The sequence below is a fragment of the Lissotriton vulgaris genome, chromosome 3_1 (genome assembly GCF_964263255.1).
Source record: "Lissotriton vulgaris chromosome 3_1, aLisVul1.2, whole genome shotgun sequence".
NCBI classification, from domain to species: domain Eukaryota; kingdom Metazoa; phylum Chordata; class Amphibia; order Caudata; family Salamandridae; genus Lissotriton; species Lissotriton vulgaris.
Window position 1 is genome coordinate 93,366,377 of NC_141689.1, and position 24,177 is coordinate 93,390,553.

Consider the following 24,177-nt stretch of genomic DNA (forward strand, 5'->3'; position numbering starts at 1 on the left):
TCCTCGTCCTTGGCCCCCTCCTCCTCCTCTGGGTCGGTAGTGACCATTGTTGTTCCTGCTCTGCTCGTAGGACCCATTCCGGCCCACTCTGGTGATCTCCCACCGGTCAGCTTCGGCTGCGAGCTGCCGGGGATCGGTTAACTTGCTGTCGAGGAGGTGTTGGCGTAGTTCAATGAAGCAATTGTTGGACAGATGCTCCCATACCATCAGATTGAACAGCTGCTCGTAGGTCGTGACGTTGTTTCCTTTGATCCAGCCTTCGAAAGCTCGGCTAAAGTACGTGACATAGTCCACCCAAGTTGTACCCGGGATGCGTGTGCAGTCTCGGAACCTCTGACGGTACATCTCGGGCGTGAGGCCATAGCGGGTGAGGAGGGCCGCTTTCATATGGTCGTAGGAGGTCATCTGGTGGTCTGGGAGCTGTAACAGGGTATCACGGCCCTCATTGAGGAATCTGCCCCATAGGCCGGCTCCCCAATCGTTTCTATCGATCCGGTGTGCAGTCATAGCGATTTCATAGGCCTTAAACCATTGCTGGATGTCGTCTTCTCGGAAATATTCTCGGACCACATCCTTGGGGATGTGTACCTTTTTTTCCGTGGTCCCCGGGGTGTGCGGTCTCTCGGGCACCCCTAACTCTTTATTCTGTTTGCGCAGGTTGATCTCGGCTAGGTTCCGTTCGTGCTCGTACGCCAGTTTCTTTTCCTCGAGCTCCCTTTGTCTCTGTTTCTCCTCTCTTTCTTCTCGGAGACGTAGGTGCTCTAAGTTGATTTTTTGTTCGGCCAATTTGAGTTCTACGTCCATCTTGAGTCGGGCCATTTCTAGCTCGTGTAGTCGGGTTTTTTCTCTTTCTTGGATTTCGTCTTGCGAGAGACCGGTTCTTTGCCCTTCAGGGGCCGTGCTGGTTTTGTTCGCGGTGCTTTGCTCAGGGGCTTCGGCATCCCTGGTCTCTGCCCAAGATTCTAGGGCATGCTTAAAATCGTCCTTGGTGCTTAGTCCGGTGGTAGCGATACCTAGTTCGATGCAGAACTGCTTTAGTTCACGATGACTGTATTCCTCTAGTTTTTCCCTTTGGAACTTCTCAGTTGATCCGCTTTCTTTAGTTGTCATTGTGGTTCGTTGTGGGGTGAGCTACTCTCTGTACGTTATGCGGTGATTCGGATCCCGTCGCTGGCCACCAATGTTAGACGGACCGGGAAGGTCGGCCGAGATTACGGGGAGAGGTCTCCGGGGAGAGCCGCCTCCAACGACTGTACAGACAAGTAACTTCCCCCCCACAGATGGACACCACACAAGACTGAAGGTTAACGAGACTTTATATGCACTTCTTAGGTTACGATGGTATGATACAAGGAGGTCTGGACTCCGGGGTCCCCTCGATTCAAGTCTTTGGCTGAGGAAAGGGGTAGCGGGACAGTCTTAATTACTAATGAGTACGAAGTAGCTCTCAATCCTCGAGCTCGGCGTTGAGATGATCGGGCCGTGGAGGAGCCAAGCAGGTCCCGAGATGGATGAAGGAAAGATGACGGTTACAACGGTCCGCGGCCACGCCAGCAGGTCCCGACGACGATGAAGACTGTAGGTTACGACGGCTGTGGCAGCGCCAACAGGCAGGATGATGGTGCACAGGACAGAGCTATGGCAGCGCCAGTAGTCCGTCCAGGATGAGTTCCTCTTTACGTCTCTCGACTCCAAGATACAACTGCCTTCCTGCTCTGGAGCTGCCCCAGTTATAGGGCTGGCGTGCTTTGATGTCCGGACCCTCGCACTTGGGGGTCGGGAGGTCCGGGATGAGGGAGTCCAGACACCCAGCAGGGGGGTGGAGCCAGCGCCCGGGGAGGTGATGGGCGAGCGGCACTTGGCGGGGGAGAGCCATCGGCACCTCGTTCTCCCATTGACTTGCCAAGTAGCCCGCTCACCTCCTGGGTGGAGGGTGGTGCCGAAATGTCTGAGGCCGGGCTAGGCCCAGGGTTGAGGTCGATCGGGGGCCAGGCGGCCTCGTGAGGAAGTGTCCAAGATGGCGGCCCAGGCTGGCGCGTGGGCCGGCAGTGGATCGGGCCCATGAGGTCGATATGTTTGAAGGCAGGGGTCCCTGAGGGGACGGAGGACGTGCAATGGTGGTGTGTGGTACTTGCGTGACCGGGCTCGGGCCTGGTCGAGCCGGGGGAGAGCGGCCCTTCACGTGGCCTGTCCAACAACGAGCCATGTCTCGTGTCTAGAGATACTGGAAATATCAAGTACTTACTTGCACGAACCTTGGTGAAACACTCACAAACTTTTTCCCAACTCTTCAAGTCATACGCACTGCATATACCAGAGTGCAGAGGGGCGATCCGGCGGAGAGGCTAGCAGTGTGCTCCCATCGTTGATTCCTGTTATAGGGCTCCGGTGAGCCCCCAATCTGACGAGCTTTTGGAGACGCACCTGCGCACCTAAGAGGCAACGAAGCCTGTGACAGTTGTTTGGCTGCCTTCTCTGCCACCCCAGAACTCTTCTCTACTGATGAGGGATACTATCCCGAAACACGAGCCATGTCTCGTGTCTAGAGATACTGGAAATATCAAGCACTTACTTGCACGAACCTTGGTGAAACACTCACAAACTTTTTCCCAACTCTTCAAGTCATACGCACTGCATATACCAGAGTGCAGAGGGGCGATCCGGCGGAGAGGCTAGCAGTGTGCTCCCATCGTTGATTCCTGTTATAGGGCTCCGGTGAGCCCCCAATCTGACGAGCTTTTGGAGACGCACCTGCGCACCTGAGAGGCAACGAAGACTGTGACGGTTGTTTGGCTGCCTTCTCTGCCACCCCAGAACTCTTCTCTACTGATGAGGGATACTATCCCGAAACACGAGCCATGTCTCGTGTCTATAGATACTGGAAATATCAAGTACTTACTTGCACCAACCTTGGTGAAACACTCACAAACTTTTTCCCAACTCTTCAAGTCATACGCACTGCATATACCAGAGTGCAGAGGGGCGATCCGGCGGAGAGGCTAGCAGTGTGCTTCCATCGTTGATTCCTGTTATAGGGCTCCCGTGACCCCCCAAGCAGACAAGCTTTTGGAGACGCACCTGCATGCCTGAGAGGCAACGAAGCCTGTGATGGTTGTTTGGTGGCCTTCTCTGCCACCCCAGAACTTTTCTCTACTGATGAGGGATACTATCCCGAAACACGAGCCATGTCTCGTGTCTAGAGATACTGGAAATATCAAGTACTTACTTGCACCAACCTTGGTGAAACACTCACAAACTTTTTCCCAACTCTTCAAGTCATACACACTGCATATACCAGAGTGCAGAGGGGCGATCCGGCAGAGAGGCTAGCAGTGTGCTCCCATCGTTGATTCCTGTTATAGGGCTCCCGTGAGTCCCCAAGCTGAAGAGCTTTTGGAGACGCACCTGCGTGCCTGAGAGGCAACGAAGCCTGTGACGGTTGTTTGTTGGCCTTCTCTGCTACACCAGAACTTTTCTCTGCTGATGAGGGATACTATCCCGAAACACGAGCCATGTCTCGTGTGTAGAGATACTGGAAATATCAAGTACTTACTTGCACCAACCTTGGTGAAACACTCACAAACTTTTTCCCAACTCTTCAAGTCATACGCACTGCATATACCAGAGTGCAGAGGGGCGATCCGGCGGAGAGGCTAGCAGTGTGCTCCCATCGTTGATTCCTGTTATAGGGCTCCCGTGACCCCCCAAGCCGACGAGCTTTTGGAGACGCACCTGCGTGCCTGAGAGGCAACGAAGCCTGTGACGGTTGTTTGGTGGCCTTCTCTGCCACCCCAGAACTTTTCTCTACTGATGAGGGATACTATCCCGAAACACGAGCCATGTCTCGTGTCTAGAGATACTGGAAATATCAAGTACTTACTTGCACCAACCTTGGTGAAACACTCACAAACTTTTTCCCAACTCTTCAAGTCATACGCACTGCATATACCAGAGTGCAGAGGGGCGATCCGGCGGAGAGGCTAGCAGTGTGCTCCCATCGTTGATTCCTGTTATAGGGCTCCTGTGAGCCCCCAAGCTGACGAGCTTTTGGAGACACACCTGCGTGCCTGAGAGGCAACGAAGCCTGTGTCGGTTATTTGGCGGCCTTCTCTGCCACCCCAGAGCTTTTCTCTACTGATGAGGGATACTATCCCGAAACACGAGCCATGTCTCGTGTCTAGAGATACTGGAAATATCAAATACTTACTTGCACCAACCTTTGTGAAACACTCAGAAACTTTTTCCCAACTCTTCAAGTCATACGCACTGCATATACCAGAGTGCAGAGGGGCGATCTGGCTGAGAGGCTAGCAGTGTGCTCCCATCGTTGATTCCTGTTATAGGGCTCCCGTGAGCCCCCAAGCTGACGAGCTTGGGGAGACGCACCTGAGCGCCTGAGAGGCAACGAAGCCTGTGACGGTTGTTTGGCGGCCTTCTCTGCCACCCCAGAACTTTTCTCTACTGATGAGGGATACTATCCTGAAACACGAGCCATGTCTTGTGTCTAGAGATACTGGAAATATCAAATACTTACTTGCACCAACCTTGGTGAAACACTCAGAAACTTTTTCCCAACTCTTCAAGTCATACGCACTGCATATACCAGAGTGCAGAGGGGCGATCTGGCTGAGAGGCTAGCAGTGTGCTCCCATCGTTGATTCCTGTTATAGGGCTCTCGTGAGCTCCCAAGCTGACAAGCTTTTGGAGACGCACCTGCGCACCTGAGAGGCAACGAAGCCTGTGACAGTTGTTTGGCTGCCTTCTCTGCCACCCCAGAACTCTTCTCTACTGATGAGGGATACTATCCCGAAACACGAGCCATGTCTCGTGTCTAGAGATACTGGAAATATCAAGTACTTACTTGCACGAACCTTGGTGAAACACTCACAAACTTTTTCCCAACGCTTCAAGTCATACGCACTGCATATACCAGAGTGCAGAGGGGCGATCCGGCGGAGAGGCTAGCAGTGTGCTCCCATCGTTGATTCCTGTTATAGGGCTCCGGTGAGCCCCCAAGCTGACGAGCTTTTGGAGACGCACCTGCGCACCTGAGAGGCAACGAAGACTGTGACGGTTGTTTGGCTGCCTTCTCTGCCACCCCAGAACTCTTCTCTACTGATGAGGGATAATATCCCGAAACACGAGCCATGTCTCGTGTCTATAGATACTGAAAATATCAAGTACTTACTTGCACCAACCTTGGTGAAACACTCACAATCTTTTTCCCAACTCTTCAAGTCATACGCACTGCATATACCAGAGTGTAGAGGGGCAATCCGGCTGAGAGGCTAGCAGTGTGCTCCCATCGTTGATTCCTGTTATAGGGCTCCCGTGACCCCCCAAGCAGATGAGCTTTTGGAGACGCACCTGCATGCCTGAGAGGCAACGAAGCCTGTGACGGTTGTTTGGTGGCCTTCTCTGCCACCCCAGAACTTTTCTCTACTGATGAGGGATACTATCCCGAAACACGAGCCATGTCTCGTGTCTAGAGATACTGGAAATACCAAGTACTTACTTGCACCAACCTTGGTGAAACACTCACAAACTTTTTCCCAACTCTTCAAGTCATACGCACTGCATATACCAGAGTGCAGAGGGGCAATCCGGCAGAGAGGCTAGCAGTGTGCTCCCATCGTTGATTCCTGTTATAGGGCTCTCGTGAGCTCCCAAGCTGACAAGCTTTTGGAGACGCACCTGCGCACCTGAGAGGCAACGAAGCCTGTGACAGTTGTTTGTCTGCCTTCTCTGCCACCCCAGAACTCTTCTCTACTGATGAGGGATACTATCCCGAAACACGAGCCATGTCTCGTGTCTAGAGATACTGGAAATATCAAGTACTTACTTGCACGAACCTTGGTGAAACACTCACAAACTTTTTCCCAACTCTTCAAGTCATACGCACTGCATATACCAGAGTGCAGAGGGGCGATCCGGCGGAGAGGCTAGCAGTGTGCTCCCATCGTTGATTCCTGTTATAGGGCTCCGGTGAGCCCCCAATCTGACGAGCTTTTGGAGACGCACCTGCGCACCTAAGAGGCAACGAAGCCTGTGACAGTTGTTTGGCTGCCTTCTCTGCCACCCCAGAACTCTTCTCTACTGATGAGGGATACTATCCCGAAACACGAGCCATGTCTCGTGTCTAGAGATACTGGAAATATCAAGTACTTACTTGCACCAACCTTGGTGAAACACTCACAAACTTTTTCCCAACTCTTCAAGTCATACGCACTGCATATACCAGAGTGCAGAGGGGCGATCCGGCGGAGAGGCTAGCAGTGTGCTCCCATCGTTGATTCCTGTTATAGGGCTCCGGTGAGCCCCCAATCTGACGAGCTTTTGGAGACGCACCTGCGCACCTGAGAGGCAACGAAGACTGTGACGGTTGTTTGGCTGCCTTCTCTGCCACCCCAGAACTCTTCTCTACTGATGAGGGATACTATCCCGAAACACGAGCCATGTCTCGTGTCTATAGATACTGGAAATATCAAGTACTTACTTGCACCAACCTTGGTGAAACACTCACAAACTTTTTCCCAACTCTTCAAGTCATACGCACTGCATATACCAGAGTGCAGAGGGGCGATCCGGCGGAGAGGCTAGCAGTGTGCTTCCATCGTTGATTCCTGTTATAGGGCTCCCGTGACCCCCCAAGCAGACAAGCTTTTGGAGACGCACCTGCATGCCTGAGAGGCAACGAAGCCTGTGATGGTTGTTTGGTGGCCTTCTCTGCCACCCCAGAACTTTTCTCTACTGATGAGGGATACTATCCCGAAACAAGAGCCATGTTTCGTGTCTAGAGATACTGGAAATATCAAGTACTTACTTGCACCAACCTTGGTGAAACACTCACAAACTTTTTCCCAACTCTTCAAGTCATACACACTGCATATACCAGAGTGCAGAGGGGCGATCCGGCAGAGAGGCTAGCAGTGTGCTCCCATCGTTGATTCCTGTTATAGGGCTCCCGTGAGTCCCCAAGCTGAAGAGCTTTTGGAGACGCACCTGCGTGCCTGAGAGGCAACGAAGCCTGTGACGGTTGTTTGTTGGCCTTCTCTGCTACACCAGAACTTTTCTCTGCTGATGAGGGATACTATCCCGAAACACGAGCCATGTCTCGTGTGTAGAGATACTGGAAATATCAAGTACTTACTTGCACCAACCTTGGTGAAACACTCACAAACTTTTTCCCAACTCTTCAAGTCATACGCACTGCATATACCAGAGTGCAGAGGGGCGATCCGGCGGAGAGGCTAGCAGTGTGCTCCCATCGTTGATTCCTGTTATAGGGCTCCCGTGACCCCCCAAGCCGACGAGCTTTTGGAGACGCACCTGCGTGCCTGAGAGGCAACGAAGCCTGTGACGGTTGTTTGGTGGCCTTCTCTGCCACCCCAGAACTTTTCTCTACTGATGAGGGATACTATCCCGAAACACGAGCCATGTCTCGTGTCTAGAGATACTGGAAATATCAAGTACTTACTTGCACCAACCTTGGTGAAACACTCACAAACTTTTTCCCAACTCTTCAAGTCATACGCACTGCATATACCAGAGTGCAGAGGGGCGATCCGGCGGAGAGGCTAGCAGTGTGCTCCCATCGTTGATTCCTGTTATAGGGCTCCTGTGAGCCCCCAAGCTGACGAGCTTTTGGAGACACACCTGCGTGCCTGAGAGGCAACGAAGCCTGTGTCGGTTGTTTGGCGGCCTTCTCTGCCACCCCAGAGCTTTTCTCTACTGATGAGGGATACTATCCCGAAACACGAGCCATGTCTCGTGTCTAGAGATACTGGAAATATCAAATACTTACTTGCACCAACCTTGGTGAAACACTCAGAAACTTTTTCCCAACTCTTCAAGTCATACGCACTGCATATACCAGAGTGCAGAGGGGCGATCTGGCTGAGAGGCTAGCAGTGTGCTCCCATCGTTGATTCCTGTTATAGGGCTCCCGTGAGCCCCCAAGCTGACGAGCTTGGGGAGACGCACCTGAGCGCCTGAGAGGCAACGAAGCCTGTGACGGTTGTTTGGCGGCCTTCTCTGCCACCCCAGAACTTTTCTCTACTGATGAGGGATACTATCCTGAAACACGAGCCATGTCTTGTGTCTAGAGATACTGGAAATATCAAGTACTTACTTGCACCAACCTTGGTGAAACACTCACAAACTTTTTCCCAACTTTTCAAGTCATATGCACTGCATATACCAGAGTGCAGAGGGGCGATCCGGCTGAGAGGCTAGCAGTGTGCTCCCATCGTTGATTCCTGTTATAGGGCTCCGTGAGCCCCCAAGCTGACGAGCTTTTGGAGACGCACCTGAGCGCCTGAGAGGCAACGAAGCCTGTGACGGTTGTTTGGCGGCCTTCTCTGCCACCCCAGAACTTTTCTCTACTGATGAGGGATACTATCCCGAAACACGAGCCATGTCCCGTGTCTAGAGATACAGGAAATATCAAGTACTTACTTGCACCAACCTTGGTGAAACACTCACAAACTTTTTCCCAACTCTTCAAGTCATACGCACTGCATATACCAGAGTGCAGAGGGTCGATCCTTCGGAGAGGCTAGCAGTGTGCTCCCATCATTGATTCCTGTTATAGGGCTCCCGTGAGCCCCCAAGCTGATGAGCTTTTGGAGACGCACCTGCATGCCTGAGAGGCAACGAAGCCTGTGACGGTTGTTTGGCGGCCTTCTCTGCCACCCCAGAACTTTTCTCTACTGATGAGGTATACTGTCCCGAAACACGAGCCATGTCTCGTGTCTAGAGATACTGGAAATATCAAGTTCTTACTTGCACCAACCTTGGTGAAACACTCACAAACTTTTTCCCAACTCTTCAAGTCATACGCACTGCATATACCAGAGTGCAGAGGGGCGATCCGGCAGAGAGGCTAGCAGTGTGCTCCCATCGTTGATTCCTGTTATAGGGCTCCAGTGAGCCCCCAAGCTGAAGAGCTTTTGGAGACGCACCTGCGTGCCTGAGAGGCAACGAAGCCTGTGACGGTTGTTTGGTGGCCTTCTCTGCTACCCCAGAAATTTTCTCTACTGATGAGGGATACTATCCCGAAACACGAGCCATGTCTCGTGTGTAGAGATACTGGAAATATCAAGTACTTACTTGCACCAACCTTGGTGAAACACTCACAAACTTTTTCCCAACTCTTCATGTCATACGCACTGCATATACCAGAGTGCAGAGGGGCGATCCGGCGGAGAGGCTAGCAGTGTGCTCCCATCGCTGATTCCTGTTATAGGGCTCCCGTGAGCCCCCAAGCTGACGAGCTTTTGGAGACGCACCTGCGTGTCTGAGAGGCAACGAAGCCTGTGACGGTTGTTTGGCGGCCTTCTCTGCCACCCCAGAACTTTTCTCTACTGATGAGGGATACTATCCCGAAACACGAGCCATGTCTCGTGTCTAGAGATACTGGAAATATCAAGTACTTACCTGCACCAACCTTGGTGAAACACTCACAAACTTTTTCCCAACTTTTCAAGTCATATGCACTGCATATACCAGAGTGCAGAGGGGCGATCCGGCTGAGAGGCTAGCAGTGTGCTCCCATCGTTGATTCCTGTTATAGGGCTCCGTGAGCCCCCAAGCTGACGAGCTTTTGGAGACGCACCTGAGCGCCTGAGAGGCAACGAAGCCTGTGACGGTTGTTTGGCTGCCTTCTCTGCCACCCCAGAACTTTTCTCTACTGATGAGGGATACTATCCTGAAACACGAGCCATGTCTCGTGTCTAGAGATACTGGAAATATCAAGTACTTACTTGCACCAACCTTGGTGAAACACTCACAAACTTTTTCCCAACTTTTCAAGTCATATGCACTGCATATACCAGAGTGCAGAGGGGCGATCCGGCTGAGAGGCTAGCAGTGTGCTCCCATCGTTGATTCCTGTTATAGGGCTCCATGAGCCCCCAAGCTGACGAGCTTTTGGAGACGCACCTGAGCGCCTGAGAGGCAACGAAGCCTGTGACGGTTGTTTGGCGGCCTTCTCTGCCACCCCAGAACTTTTCTCTACTGATGAGGGATACTATCCCGAAACACGAGCCATGTCCCGTGTCTAGAGATACTGGAAATATCAAGTACTTACTTGCACCAACCTTGGTGAAACACTCACAAACTTTTTCCCAACTCTTCAAGTCATACGCACTGCATATACCAGAGTGCAGAGGGTCGATCCTTCGGAGAGGCTAGCAGTGTGCTCCCATCATTGATTCCTGTTATAGGGCTCCCGTGAACCCCCAAGCTGATGAGCTTTTGGAGACGCACCTGCATGCCTGAGAGGCAACGAAGCCTGTGACGGTTGTTTGGCGGCCTTCTCTGCCACCCCAGAACTTTTCTCTACTGATGAGGTATACTGTCCCGAAACACGAGCCATGTCTCGTGTCTAGAGATACTGGAAATATCAAGTACTTACTTGCACCAACCTTGGTGAAACACTCACAAACTTTTTCCCAACTCTTCAAGTCATACGCACTGCATATACCAGAGTGCAGAGGGGCGATCCGGCGGAGAGGCTAGCAGTGTGCTCCCATCGTTGATTCCTGTTATAGGGCTCCCGTGAGCCCCCAAGCTGACAAGCTTTTGGAGACGCACCTGCGAACCTGAGAGGCAACGAAGCCTGTGACAGTTGTTTGGCTGCCTTCTCTGCCAACCCAGAACTCTTCTCTACTGATGAGGGATACTATCCCGAAACACGAGCCATGTCTCGTGTCTATAGATACTGGAAATATCAAGTACTTACTTGCACCAACCTTGGTGAAACACTCACAAACTTTTTCCCAACTCTTCAAGTCATACGCACTGCATATACCAGAGTGCAGAGGGGCGATCCGGCGGAGAGGCTAGCAGTGTGCTCCCATCGTTGATTCCTGTTATAGGGCTCCCGTGACCCCCCAAGCCGACGAGCTTTTGGAGACGCACCTGCGTGCCTGAGAGGCAACGAAGCCTGTGACGGTTGTTTGGTGGCCTTCTCTGCCACCCCAGAACTTTTCTCTACTGATGAGGGATACTATCCCGAAACACGAGCCATGTCTCGTGTCTAGAGATACTGGAAATATCAAGTACTTACTTGCACCAACCTTGGTGAAACACTCACAAACTTTTTCCCAACTCTTCAAGTCATACGCACTGCATATACCAGAGTGCAGAGGGTCGATCCTTCGGAGAGGCTAGCAGTGTGCTCCCATCATTGATTCCTGTTATAGGGCTCCCGTGAGCCCCCAAGCTGATGAGCTTTTGGAGACGCACCTGCATGCCTGAGAGGCAACGAAGCCTGTGACGGTTGTTTGGCGGCCTTCTCTGCCACCCCTGAACTTTTCTCTACTGATGAGGTATACTGTCCCGAAACACGAGCCATGTCTCGTGTCTAGAGATACTGGAAATATCAAGTACTTACTTGCACCAACCTTGGTGAAACACTCACAAACTTTTTCCCAACTCTTCAAGTCATACGCACTGCATATACCAGAGTGCAGAGGGGCGATCCGGCAGAGAGGCTAGCAGTGTGCTCCCATCGTTGATTCCTGTTATAGGGCTCCCGTGAGCCCCCAAGCTGAAGAGCTTTTGGAGACGCACCTGCGTGCCTGAGAGGCAACGAAGCCTGTGACGGTTGTTTGGTAGCCTTCTCTGCTACCCCAGAACTTTTCTCTACTGATGAGGGATACTATCCCGAAACACGAGCCATGTCTCGTGTGTAGAGATACTGGAAATATCAAGTACTTACTTGCACCAACCTTGGTGAAACACTCACAAACTTTTTCCCAACTCTTCATGTCATACGCACTGCATATACCAGAGTGCAGAGGGGCGATCCGGCGGAGAGGCTAGCAGTGTGCTACCATCGCTGATTCCTGTTATAGGGCTCCCGTGAGCCCCCAAGCTGACGAGCTTTTGGAGACGCACCTGCGTGTCTGAGAGGCAACGAAGCCTGTGACGGTTGTTTGGCGGCCTTCTCTGCCACCCCAGAACTTTTCTCTACTGATGAGGGATACTATCCCGAAACACGAGCCATGTCTCGTGTCTAGAGATACTGGAAATATCAAGTACTTACTTGCACCAACCTTGGTGAAACACTCACAAACTTTTTCCCAACTTTTCAAGTCATATGCACTGCATATACCAGAGTGCAGAGGGGCGATCCGGCTGAGAGGCTAGCAGTGTGCTCCCATCGTTGATTCCTGTTATAGGGCTCCGTGAGCCCCCAAGCTGACGAGCTTTTGGAGACGCACCTGAGCGCCTGAGAGGCAACGAAGCCTGTGACGGTTGTTTGGCGGCCTTCTCTGCCACCCCAGAACTTTTCTCTACTGATGAGGGATACTATCCCGAAACACGAGCCATGTCCCGTGTCTAGAGATACTGGAAATATCAAGTACTTACTTGCACCAACCTTGGTGAAACACTCACAAACTTTTTCCCAACTCTTCAAGTCATACGCACTGCATATACCAGAGTGCAGAGGGTCGATCCTTCGGAGAGGCTAGCAGTGTGCTCCCATCATTGATTCCTGTTATAGGGCTCCCGTGAGCCCCCAAGCTGATGAGCTTTTGGAGACGCACCTGCATGCCTGAGAGGCAACGAAGCCTGTGACGGTTGTTTGGCGGCCTTCTCTGCCACCCCAGAACTTTTCTCTACTGATGAGGTATACTGTCCCGAAACACGAGCCATGTCTCGTGTCTAGAGATACTGGAAATATCAAGTACTTACTTGCACCAACCTTGGTGAAACACTCACAAACTTTTTCCCAACTCTTCAAGTCATACGCACTGCATATACCAGAGTGCAGAGGGGCGATCCGGCAGAGAGGCTAGCAGTGTGCTCCCATCGTTGATTCCTGTTATAGGGCTCCCGTGAGCCCCCAAGCTGAAGAGCTTTTGGAGACGCACCTGCGTGCCTGAGAGGCAACGAAGCCTGTGACGGTTGTTTGGTGGCCTTCTCTGCTACCCCAGAACTTTTCTCTACTGATGAGAGATACTATCCCGAAACACGAGCCATGTCTCGTGTGTAGAGATACTGGAAATATCAAGTACTTACTTGCACCAACCTTGGTGAAACACTCACAAACTTTTTCCCAACTCTTCATGTCATACGCACTGCATATACCAGAGTGCAGAGGGGCGATCCGGCGGAGAGGCTAGCAGTGTGCTCCCATCACTGATTCCTGTTATAGGGCTCCCGTGAGCCCCCAAGCTGACGAGCTTTTGGAGACGCACCTGCGTGTCTGAGAGGCAACGAAGCCTGTGACGGTTGTTTGGCGGCCTTCTCTGCCACCCCAGAACTTTTCTCTACTGATGAGGGATACTATCCCGAAAAACGAGCCATGTCTCGTGTCTAGAGATACTGGAAATATCAAATACTTACTTGCACCAACCTTGGTGAAACACTCACAAACTTTTTCCCAACTCTTCAAGTCATACGCACTGCATATACCAGAGTGCAGAGGGGCGATCCGGCGGAGAGGCTAGCAGTGTGCTCCCATCGTTGATTCCTGTCATAGGGCTCCCGTGAGCCCCCAAGCTGACAAGCCTTTGGAGACGCACCTGCGCACCTGAGAGGCAACGAAGCCTGTGACAGTTGTTTGGCTGCCTACTCTGCCAACCCAGAACTCTTCTCTACTGATGAGGGATACTATCCCGAAACACGAGCCATGTCTCGTGTCTAGAGATACTGGAAATATCAAGTACTTACTTGCACCAACCTTGGTGAAACACTCACAAACTTTTTCCCAACTCTTCAAGTCATACGCACTGCATATAGCAGAGTGCAGAGGGGCGATCCGGCGGAGAGGCTAGCAGTGTGCTCCCATCGTTGATTCCTGTTATAGGGCTACCGTGAGCCCCCAAGCTGACAAACTTTTGGAGACGCACCTGCGCACCTGAGAGGCAACGAAGACTGTGACGGTTGTTTGGCTGCCTTCTCTGCCACCCCAGAACTCTTCTCTACTGATGAGGGATACTATCCCGAAACACGAGCCATGTCTCGTGTCTATAGATACTGGAAATATCAAGTACTTACTTGCACCAACCTTGGTGAAACACTCACAAACTTTTTCCCAACTCTTCAAGTCATACGCACTGCATATACCAGAGTGTAGAGGGGCAATCCGGCTGAGAGGCTAGCAGTGTGCTCCCATCGTTGATTCCTGTTATAGGGCTCCCGTGACCCCCCAAGCAGACGAGCTTTTGGAGACGCACCTGCGTGCCTGAGAGGCAACGAAGCCTGTGACGGTTGTTTGGTGGCCTTCTCTGCCACCCCAGAACTTTTCTCTACTGATGAGGGATACTCTCCCGAAACACGAGCCATGTCTCGTGTCTAGAGATACTGGAAATATCAAGTACTTACTTGCACCAACCTTGGTGAAACACTCACAAACTTTTTCCCAACTCTTCAAGTCATACGCACTGCATATACCAGAGTGCAGAGGGGCGATCCGGCAGAGAGGCTAGTAGTGTGCTCCCATCGTTGATTCCTGTTATAGGGCTTCCGTGAGCCCCCAAGCTGAAGAGCTTTTGGAGACGCACCTGCGTGCCTGAGAGGCAATGAAGCCTGTGACGGTTGTTTGGTGGCCTTCTCTGCTACACCAGAACTTTTCTCTACTGATGAGGGATACTTTCCCCGAAACACGAGCCATGTCTCGTGTGTAGAGATACTGGAAATATCAAGTACTTACTTGCACCAACCTTGGTGAAACACTCACAAACTCTTTTCCAACTCTTCATGTCATACGCACTGCATATACCAGAGTGCAGAGGGGCGATCCGGCGGAGAGGCTAGCAGTGTGCTCCCATCGCTGATTCCTGTTATAGGGCTCCCGTGAGCCCCCAAGCTGACGAGCTTTTGGAGACGCACCTGCGTGTCTGAGAGGCAACGAAGCCTGTGACGGTTGTTTGGCGGCCTTCTCTGCCACCCCAGAACTTTTCTCTACTGATGAGGGATACTATCCCGAAAAACGAGCCATGTCTCATGTCTTGAGATACTGGAAATATCAAATACTTACTTGCACCAACCTTGGTGAAACACTCACAAACTTTTTCCCAACTCTTCAAGTCATACGCACTGCATATACCAGAGTGCAGAGGGGCGATCCGGCTGAGAGGCTAGCAGTGTGCTCCCATTGTTGATTCCTGTTATAGGGCTCCCGTGAGCCCCCAAGCTGACGAGCTTTTGGAGACGCACCTGAGCGCCTGAGAGGCAACGAAGTCTGCGCCGGTTGTTTGGCGGCTTTCTCTGCCACCCCAGAATTTTTCTCTACTGATGAGGGATACTATCCCGAAACACGAGCCATGTCTCGTGTCTAGAGATACTGGAAATATCAAGTACTTATTTGCACCAACCTTGGTGAAACACTCACAAACTTTTTCCCAACTCTTCAAATCATATGCACTGCATATACCAGAGTGCAGAGGGGCGATCCGGCTGAGAGGCTAGCAGTGTGCTCCCATCGTTGATTCCTGTTATAGGGCTCCCGTGAGCCCCCAAGCTGACGAGCTTTTGGAGACGCACCTGAGCGCCTGAGAGGCAACGAAGCCTGTGACGGTTGTTTGGCGGCCTTCTCTGCCACCCCAGAACTTTTCTCTACTGATGAGGGATACTATCCCGAAACACGAGCCATGTCTCGTGTCTAGAGATACTGGAAATATCAAGTACTTACTTGCACCAACCTTGGTGAAACACTCACAAACTTTTTCCCAACTCTTCAAGTCATACGCACTGCATATACCAGAGTGCAGAGGGGCGATCCGGCGGAGAGGCTAGCAGTGTGCTCCCATCGTTGATTCCTGTTATAGGGCTCCCGTGAGCCCCCAAGCTGACAAGCTTTTGGAGACGCACCTGCGAACCTGAGAGGCAACGAAGCCTGTGAAAGTTGTTTGGCTGCCTTCTCTGCCTACCCAGAACTCTTCTCTACTGATGAGGGATACTATCCCGAAACACGAGCCATGTCTCGTGTCTAGAGATACTGGAAATATCAAGTACTTACTTGCACCAACCTTGGTGAAACACTCACAAACTTTTTCCCAACTCTTCAAGTCATACGCACTGCATATACCAGAGTGCAGAGGGGCGATCCGGCGGAGAGGCTAGCAGTGTGCTCCCATCGTTGATTCCTGTTATAGGGCTCCCGTGAGCCCCCAAGCTGACGAGCTTTTGGAGACGCACCTGCGCACCTGAGAGGCAACGAAGCCTGTGACGGTTGTTTGGCTGCCTTCTCTGCCACCCCAGAACTCTTCTCTACTGATGAGGGATACTATCCCGAAACACGAGCCATGTCTCGTGTCTATAGATACTGGAAATATCAAGTACTTACTTGCACCAACCTTGGTGAAACACTCACAAACTTTTTCCCAACTCTTCAAGTCATACGCACTGCATATACCAGAGTGCAGAGGGGCAATCCGGCCGAGAGGCTAGCAGTGTGCTCCCATCGTTGATTCCTGTTATAGGGCTCCCGTGACCCCCCAAGCCGACGAGCTTTTGGAGACGCACCTGCGTGCCTGAGAGGCAACGAAGCCTGTGACGGTTGTTTGGTGGCCTTCTCTGCCACCCCAGAACTTTTCTCTACTGATGAGGGATACTCTCCCGAAACACGAGCTATGTCTCGTGTCTAGAGATACTGGAAATATCAAGTACTTACTTGCACCAACCTTGGTGAAACACTCACAAACTTTTTCCCAACTCTTCAAGTCATACGCACTGCATATACCAGAGTGCAGAGGGGCATCCGGCGGAGAGGCTAGCAGTGTGCTCCCATCGTTGATTCCTGTTATAGGGCTCCCGTGAGCCCCCAAGCTGACGAGCTTTTGGAGACGCACCTGCGCACCTGAGAGGCAACGAAGCCTGTGACGGTTGTTTGGCTGCCTTCTCTGCCACCCCAGAACTCTTCTCTACTGATGAGGGATACTATCCCGAAACACGAGCCATGTTTCGTGTCTATAGATACTGGAAATATCAAGTACTTACTTGCACCAACCTTGGTGAAACACTCACAAACTTTTTCCCAAGTCTTCAAGTCATACGCACTGCATATACCAGAGTGCAGAGGGGCGATCCGGCGGAGAGGCTAGCAGTGTACTCCCATCGTTGATTCCTGTTATAGGGCTCCCGTGAGCCCCCAAGCTGACAAGCTTTTGGAGACGCACCTGAGAGGCAACGAAGCCTGTGACAGTTGTTTGGCTGCCTTCTCTGCCACCCCAGAACTCTTCTCTACTGATGAGGGATACTATCCCGAAACACGAGCCATGTCTCGTGTCTAGAGATACTGGAAATACCAAGTACTTACTTGCACCAACCTTGGTGAAACACTCACAAACTTTTTCCTAACTCTTCAAGTCATACGCACTGCATATACCAGAGTGCAGAGGGGCGATCCGGCGGAGAGGCTAGCAGTGTGCTCCCATCGTTGATTCCTGTTATAGGGCTCCCGTGAGCCCCCAAGCTGACGAGCTTTTGGAGACGCACCTGCGCACTTGAGAGGTAACGAAGCCTGTGATGGTTGTTTGGCTGCCTTCTCTGCCACCCCAGAACTCTTCTCTACTGATGAGGGATACTATCCCGAAACACGAGCTATGTCTCGTGTCTAGAGATACTGGAAATATCAAGTACTTACTTGAACCAACCGTGGTGAAACACTCACAAACTTTTTCCCAACTCTTCAAGTCATACGCACTACATATACCAGAGTGCAGAGGGGCGATCCGGCGGAGAGGCTAGCAGTCTGCTCCCATCGTTGATTCCTGTTATAGGGCTCCAGTGAGCCCCCAAGCTGACGAGCTTTTGGAGACGCACCTGCGCACCTGAGAGGCAACGAAGCCTGTGACGGTTGTTTGGCTGCCTTCTCTGACACCCCAGAACTCTTCTCTACTGATGAGGGATACTATCCCGAAACACGAGCCATGTCTCGTTTCTATAGATACTGGAAATATCAAGTACTTACTTGCACCAACCTTGGTGAAACACTCACGAACTTTTTCCCAACTCTTCAAGTCATACGCACTGCATATACCAGAGTGTAGAGGGGCAATCCGGCCGAGAGGCTAGCAGTGTGCTCCCATCGTTGATTCCTGTTATAGGGCTCCCGTGACCCCCCAAGCCGACGAGCTTTTGGAGACGCACCTGCGTGCCTGAGAGGCAACGAAGCCTGTGACGGTTGTTTGGTGGCCTTCTCTGCCACCCCAGAACTTTTCTCTACTGATGAGGGATACTATCCCGAAACACGAGCCATGTCTCGTGTCTAGAGATACTGGAAATATCAAGTACTTACTTGCACCAACCTTGGTGAAACACTCACAAACTTTTTCCCAACTCTTCAAGTCATACGCACTGCATATACCAGAGTGCAGAGGGGCGATCCGGCGGAGAGGCTAGCAGTGTGCTCCCATCGTTGATTCCTGTTATAGGGCTCCGGTGAGCCCCCAAGCTGACGAGCTTTTGGAGACGCACCTGAGCGCCTGAGAGGCAACGAAGCCTGTGACGGTTGTTTGGCGGCCTTCTCTGCCACCCCAGAACTTTTCTCTACTGATGAGGGATACTATCCTGAAACACGAGCCATGTCTCGTGTCTAGAGATACTGGAAATATCAAGTACTTACTTGCACCAACCTTGGTGAAACACTCACAAACTTTTTCCCAACTTTTCAAGTCATATGCACTGCATATACCAGAGTGCAGAGGGGCGATCCGGCTGAGAGGCTAGCAGTGTGCTCCCATCGTTGATTCCTGTTATAGGGCTCCGTGAGCCCCCATGCTGACGAGCTTTTGGAGACGCACCTGAGCGCCTGAGAGGCAACGAAGCCTGTGACGGTTGTTTGGCGGCCTTCTCTGCCACCCCAGAACTTTTCTCTACTGATGAGGGATACTATCCCGAAACACGAGCCATGTCCCGTGTCTAGAGATACTGGAAATATCAAGTACTTACTTGCACCAACCTTGGTGAAACACTCACAAACTTTTTCCCAACTCTTCAAGTCATACGCACTGCATATACCAGAGTGCAGAGGGGCGATCCGGCGGAGAGGCTAGCAGTGTGCTCCCATCGTTGATTCCTGTTATAGGGCTCCCGTGAGCCCCCAAGCTGACGAGCTTTTGGAGACGCACCTGCGCACCTGAGAGGCAACGAAGCCTGTGACGGTTGTTTGGCTGCCTTCTCTGCCACCCCAGAACTCTTCTCTACTGATGAGGGATACTATCCCGAAACACGAGCCATGTCTCGTGTCTATAGATACTGGAAATATCAAGTACTTACTTGCACCAACCTTGGTGAAACACTCACAAACTTTTTCCCAACTCTTCAAGTCATACGCACTGCATATACCAGAGTGCAGAGGGGCGATCCGGCGGAGAGGCTAGTAGTGTGCTCCCATCGTTGATTCCTGTTATAGGGCTCCCGTGAGCCCCCAAGCTGACAAGCTTTTGGAGACGCACCTGCGCACCTGAGAGGCAACGAAGCCTGTGACAGTTGTTTGGCTGCCTTCTCTGCCACCCCAGAACTCTTCTCTACTGATGAGGGATACTATCCCGAAACACGAGCCATGTCTCGTGTCTAGAGATACTGGAAATATCAAGTACTTACTTGCACAAACCTTGGTGAAACACTCACAAACTTTTTCCCAACTCTTCAAGTCATACGCACTGCATATACCAGAGTGCAGAGGGGCGATCCGGCGGAGAGGCTAGCAGTGTGCTCCCATCGTTGATTCCTGTTATAGGGCTCCCATGAGCCCCCAAGCTGACGAGCTTTTGGAGACGCACCTGCGCACCTGAGAGGCAACGAAGCCTGTGACGGTTGTTTGGCTGCCTTCTCTGCCACCCCAGAACTCTTCTCTACTGATGAGGGATACTATCCCGAAACACGAGCCATGTCTCGTGTCTATAGATACTGGAAATATCAAGTACTTACTTGCACCAACCTTGGTGAAACACTCACGAACTTTTTCCCAACTCTTCAAGTCATACGCACTGCATATACCAGAGTGCAGAGGGGCGATCCGGCGGAGAGGCTAGCAGTGTGCTTCCATCGTTGATTCCTGTTATAGGGCTCCCGTGACCCCCCAAGCAGACAAGCTTTTGGAGACGCACCTGCATGCCTGAGAGGCAACGAAGCCTGTGATTGTTGTTTGGTGGCCTTCTCTGCCACCCCAGAACTTATCTCTACTGATGAGGGATACTATCCCGAAACACGAGCCATGTCTCGTGTCTAGAGATACTGGAAATATCAAGTACTTACTTGCACCAACCTTGGTGAAACACTCACAAACTTTTTCCCAACTCTTCAAGTCATACGCACTGCATATACCAGAGTGCAGAGGGGCGATCCGGCGGAGAGGCTAGCAGTGTGCTGCCATCGTTGATTCCTGTTATAGGGCTCCCGTGAGCCCCCAAGCTGACAAGCTTTTGGAGACGCACCTGCGAACCTGAGAGGCAACGAAGCCTGTGACAGTTGTTTGGCTGCCTTCTCTGCCAACCCAGAACTCTTCTCTACTGATGAGGGATACTATCCCGAAACACGAGCCATGTCTCGTGTCTAGAGATACTGGAAATATCAAGTACTTACTTGCACCAACCTTGGTGAAACACTCACAAACTTTTTCCCAACTCTTCAAGTCATACGCACTGCATATACCAGAGTGCAGAGGGGCGATCCGGCGGAGAGGCTAGCAGTGTGCTCCCATCGTTGATTCCTGTTATAGGGCTCCCGTGAGCCCCCAAGCTGACGAGCTTTTGGAGACGCACCTGCGCACCTGAGAGGCAACGAAGCCTGTGACGGTTGTTTGGCTGCCTTCTCTGCCACCCCAGAACTCTTCTCTACTGATGAGGGATACTATCCCGAAACACGAGCCATGTCTCGTGTCTATAGATACTGGAAATATCAAGTACTTACTTGCACCAACCTTGGTGAAACACTCACAAACTTTTTCCCAACTCTTCAAGTCATACGCACTGCATATACCAGAGTGCAGAGGGGCGATCCGGCGGAGAGGCTAGCAGTGTGCTCCCATCGTTGATTCCTGTTATAGGGCTCCCGTGAGCCCCCAAGCTGACAAGCTTTTGGAGACGCACCTGCGCACCTGAGAGGCAACGAAGCCTGTGACAGTTGTTTGGCTGCCTTTTCTGCCACCCCAGAACTCTTCTCTACTGATGAGGGATACTATCCCGAAACACGAGCCATGTCTCGTGTCTAGAGATACTGGAAATACCAAGTACTTACTTGCACCAACCTTGGTGAAACACTCACAAACTTTTTCCTAACTCTTCAAGTCATACGCACTGCATATACCAGAGTGCAGAGGGGCGATCCGGCGGAGAGGCTAGCAGTGTGCTCCTATCGTTGATTCCTGTTATAGGGCTCCCGTGAGCCCCCAAGCTGACGAGCTTTTGGAGACGCACCTGCGCACTTGAGAGGCAACAAAGCCTGTGACGGTTGTTTGGCTGCCTTCTCTGCCACCCCAGAACTCTTCTCTACTGATGAGGGATACTATCCTGAAACACGAGCTATGTCTCGTGTCTAGAGATACTGGAAATATCAAGTACTTACTTGCACCAACCTTGGTGAAACACTCACAAACTTTTTCCCAACTCTTCAAGTCATACGCACTACATATACCAGAGTGCAGAGGGGCGATCCGGCGGAGAGGCTAGCAGTGTGCTCCCATCGTTGATTCCTGTTATAGGGCTCCCGTGAGCCCCCAAGCTGATGAGCTTTTGGAGACGCACCTGCGCACCTGAGAGGCAACGAAGCCTGTGACGGTTGTTTGGCTGCCTTCTCTGACACCCCAGAACTCTTCTCTACTGATGAGGGATACTATCCCGAAACACGAGCCATGTCTCGTTTCTATAGATACTGGAAATATCAAGTACTTACTTGCACCAACCTTGGTGAAACACTCACGAACTTTTTCCCAACTCTTCAAGTCATACGCACTGCATATACCAGAGTGTAGAGGGGCAATCCGGCCGAGAGGCTAGCAGTGTGCTCCCATCATTGATTCCTGTTATAGGGCTCCCGTGACCCCCCAAGCCGACGAGCTTTTGGAGACGCACCTGCGTGCCTGAGAGGCAACGAAGCCTGTGACGGTTGTTTGGTGGCCTTCTCTGCCACCCCAGAACTTTTCTCTACTGATGAGGGATACTATCCCGAAACACGAGCCATGTCTCGTGTCTAGAGATACTGGAAATATCAAGTACTTACTTGCACCAACCTTGGTGAAACACTCACAAACTTTTTCCCAACTCTTCAAGTCATACGCACTGCATATACCAGAGTGCAGAGGGGCGATCCGGCGGAGAGGCTAGCAGTGTGCTCCCATCGTTGATTCCTGTTATAGGGCTCCCGTGAGCTCCCAAGCTGACGAGCTTTTGGAGACGCACCTGAGCGCCTGAGAGGCAACAAAGCCTGTGACGATAGTTTGGCGGCCTTCTCTGCCACCCCAGAACTTTTCTCTACTGATGAGGGATACTATCCTGAAACACGAGCCATGTCTCGTGTCTAGAGATACTGGAAATATCAAGTACTTACTTGCACCAACCTTGGTGAAACACTCACAAACTTTTTCCCAACTTTTCAAGTCATATGCACTGCATATACCAGAGTGCAGAGGGGCGTTCCGGCTGAGAGGCTAGCACTGTGCTCCCATCGTTGATTCCTGTTATAGGGCTCCTTGAGCCCCCATGCTGACGAGCTTTTGGAGACGCACCTGAGCGCCTGAGAGGCAACGAAGCCTGTGACGGTTTTTTGGCGGCCTTCTCTGCCACCCCAGAACTTTTCTCTACTGATGAGGGATATTATCCCGAAACACGAGCCATGTCCCGTGTCTAGAGATACTGGAAATATCAAGTACTTACTTGCACCAACCTTGGTGAAACACTCACAAACTTTTCCCCAACTCTTCAAGTCATACGCACTGCATATACCAGAGTGCAGAGGGTCGATCCTTCGGAGAGGCTAGCAGTGTGCTCCCATCATTGATTCCTGTTATAGGGCTCCCGTGAGCCCCCAAGCTGATGAGCTTTTGGAGACGCACCTGCATGCCTGAGAGGCAACGAAGCCTGTGACGGTTGTTTGGCGGCCTTCTCTGCCACCCCAGAACTTTTCTCTACTGATGAGGTATACTGTCCCGAAACACGAGCCATGTCTCGTGTCTAGAGATACTGGAAATATCAAGTACTTACTTGCACCAACCTTGGTGAAACACTCACAAACTTTTTCCCAACTCTTCAAGTCATACGCACTGCATATACCAGAGTGCAGAGGGGCGATCCGGCGGAGAGGCTAGCAGTGTGCTCCCATCGTTGATTCCTGTTATAGGGCTCCCGTGAGCCCCCAAGCTGACAAGCTTTTGGAGACGCACCTGCGCACCTGAGAGGCAACGAAGCCTGTGACGGTTGTTTGGCTGTCTTCTCTGCCACCCCAGAACTCTTCTCTACTGATGAGGGATACTATCCCGAAACACGAGCCATGTCTCGTGTCTATAGATACTGGAAATATCAAGTACTTACTTGCACCAACCTTGGTGAAACACTCACAAACTTTTTCCCAACTCTTCAAGTCATACGCACTGCATATACCAGAGTGCAGAGGGGCGATCCGGCGGAGAGGCTAGCAGTGTGCTCCCATCGTTGATTCCTGTTATAGGGCTCCCGTGAGCCCCCAAGCTGACAAGCTTTTGGAGATGCACCTGCGCACCTGAGAGGCAACGAAGCCTGTGACAGTTGTTTGGCTGCCTTCTCTGCCACCCCAGAACTCTTCTCTACTGATGAGGGATACTATCCCGAAACACGAGCCATGTCTCGTGTCTAGAGATACTGGAAATATCAAGTACTTACTTGCACCAACCTTGGTGAAACACTCACAAACTTTTTCCCAACTCTTCAAGTCATACGCACTGCATATACCAGAGTGCAGAGGGGCGATCCGGCGGAGAGGCTAGCAGTGTGCTCCCATCGTTGATTCCTGTTATAGGGCTCCCGTGAGCCCCCAAGCTGACGAGCTTTTGGAGACGCACCTGCGCACCTGAGAGGCAACGAAGCCTGTGACGGTTGTTTGGCTGCCTTCTCTGCCACCCCAGAACTCTTCTCTACTGATGAGGGATACTATCCCGAAACACGAGCCATGTCTCGTGTCTATAGATACTGGAAATATCAAGTACTTACTTGCACCAACCTTGGTGAAACACTCACGAACTTTTTC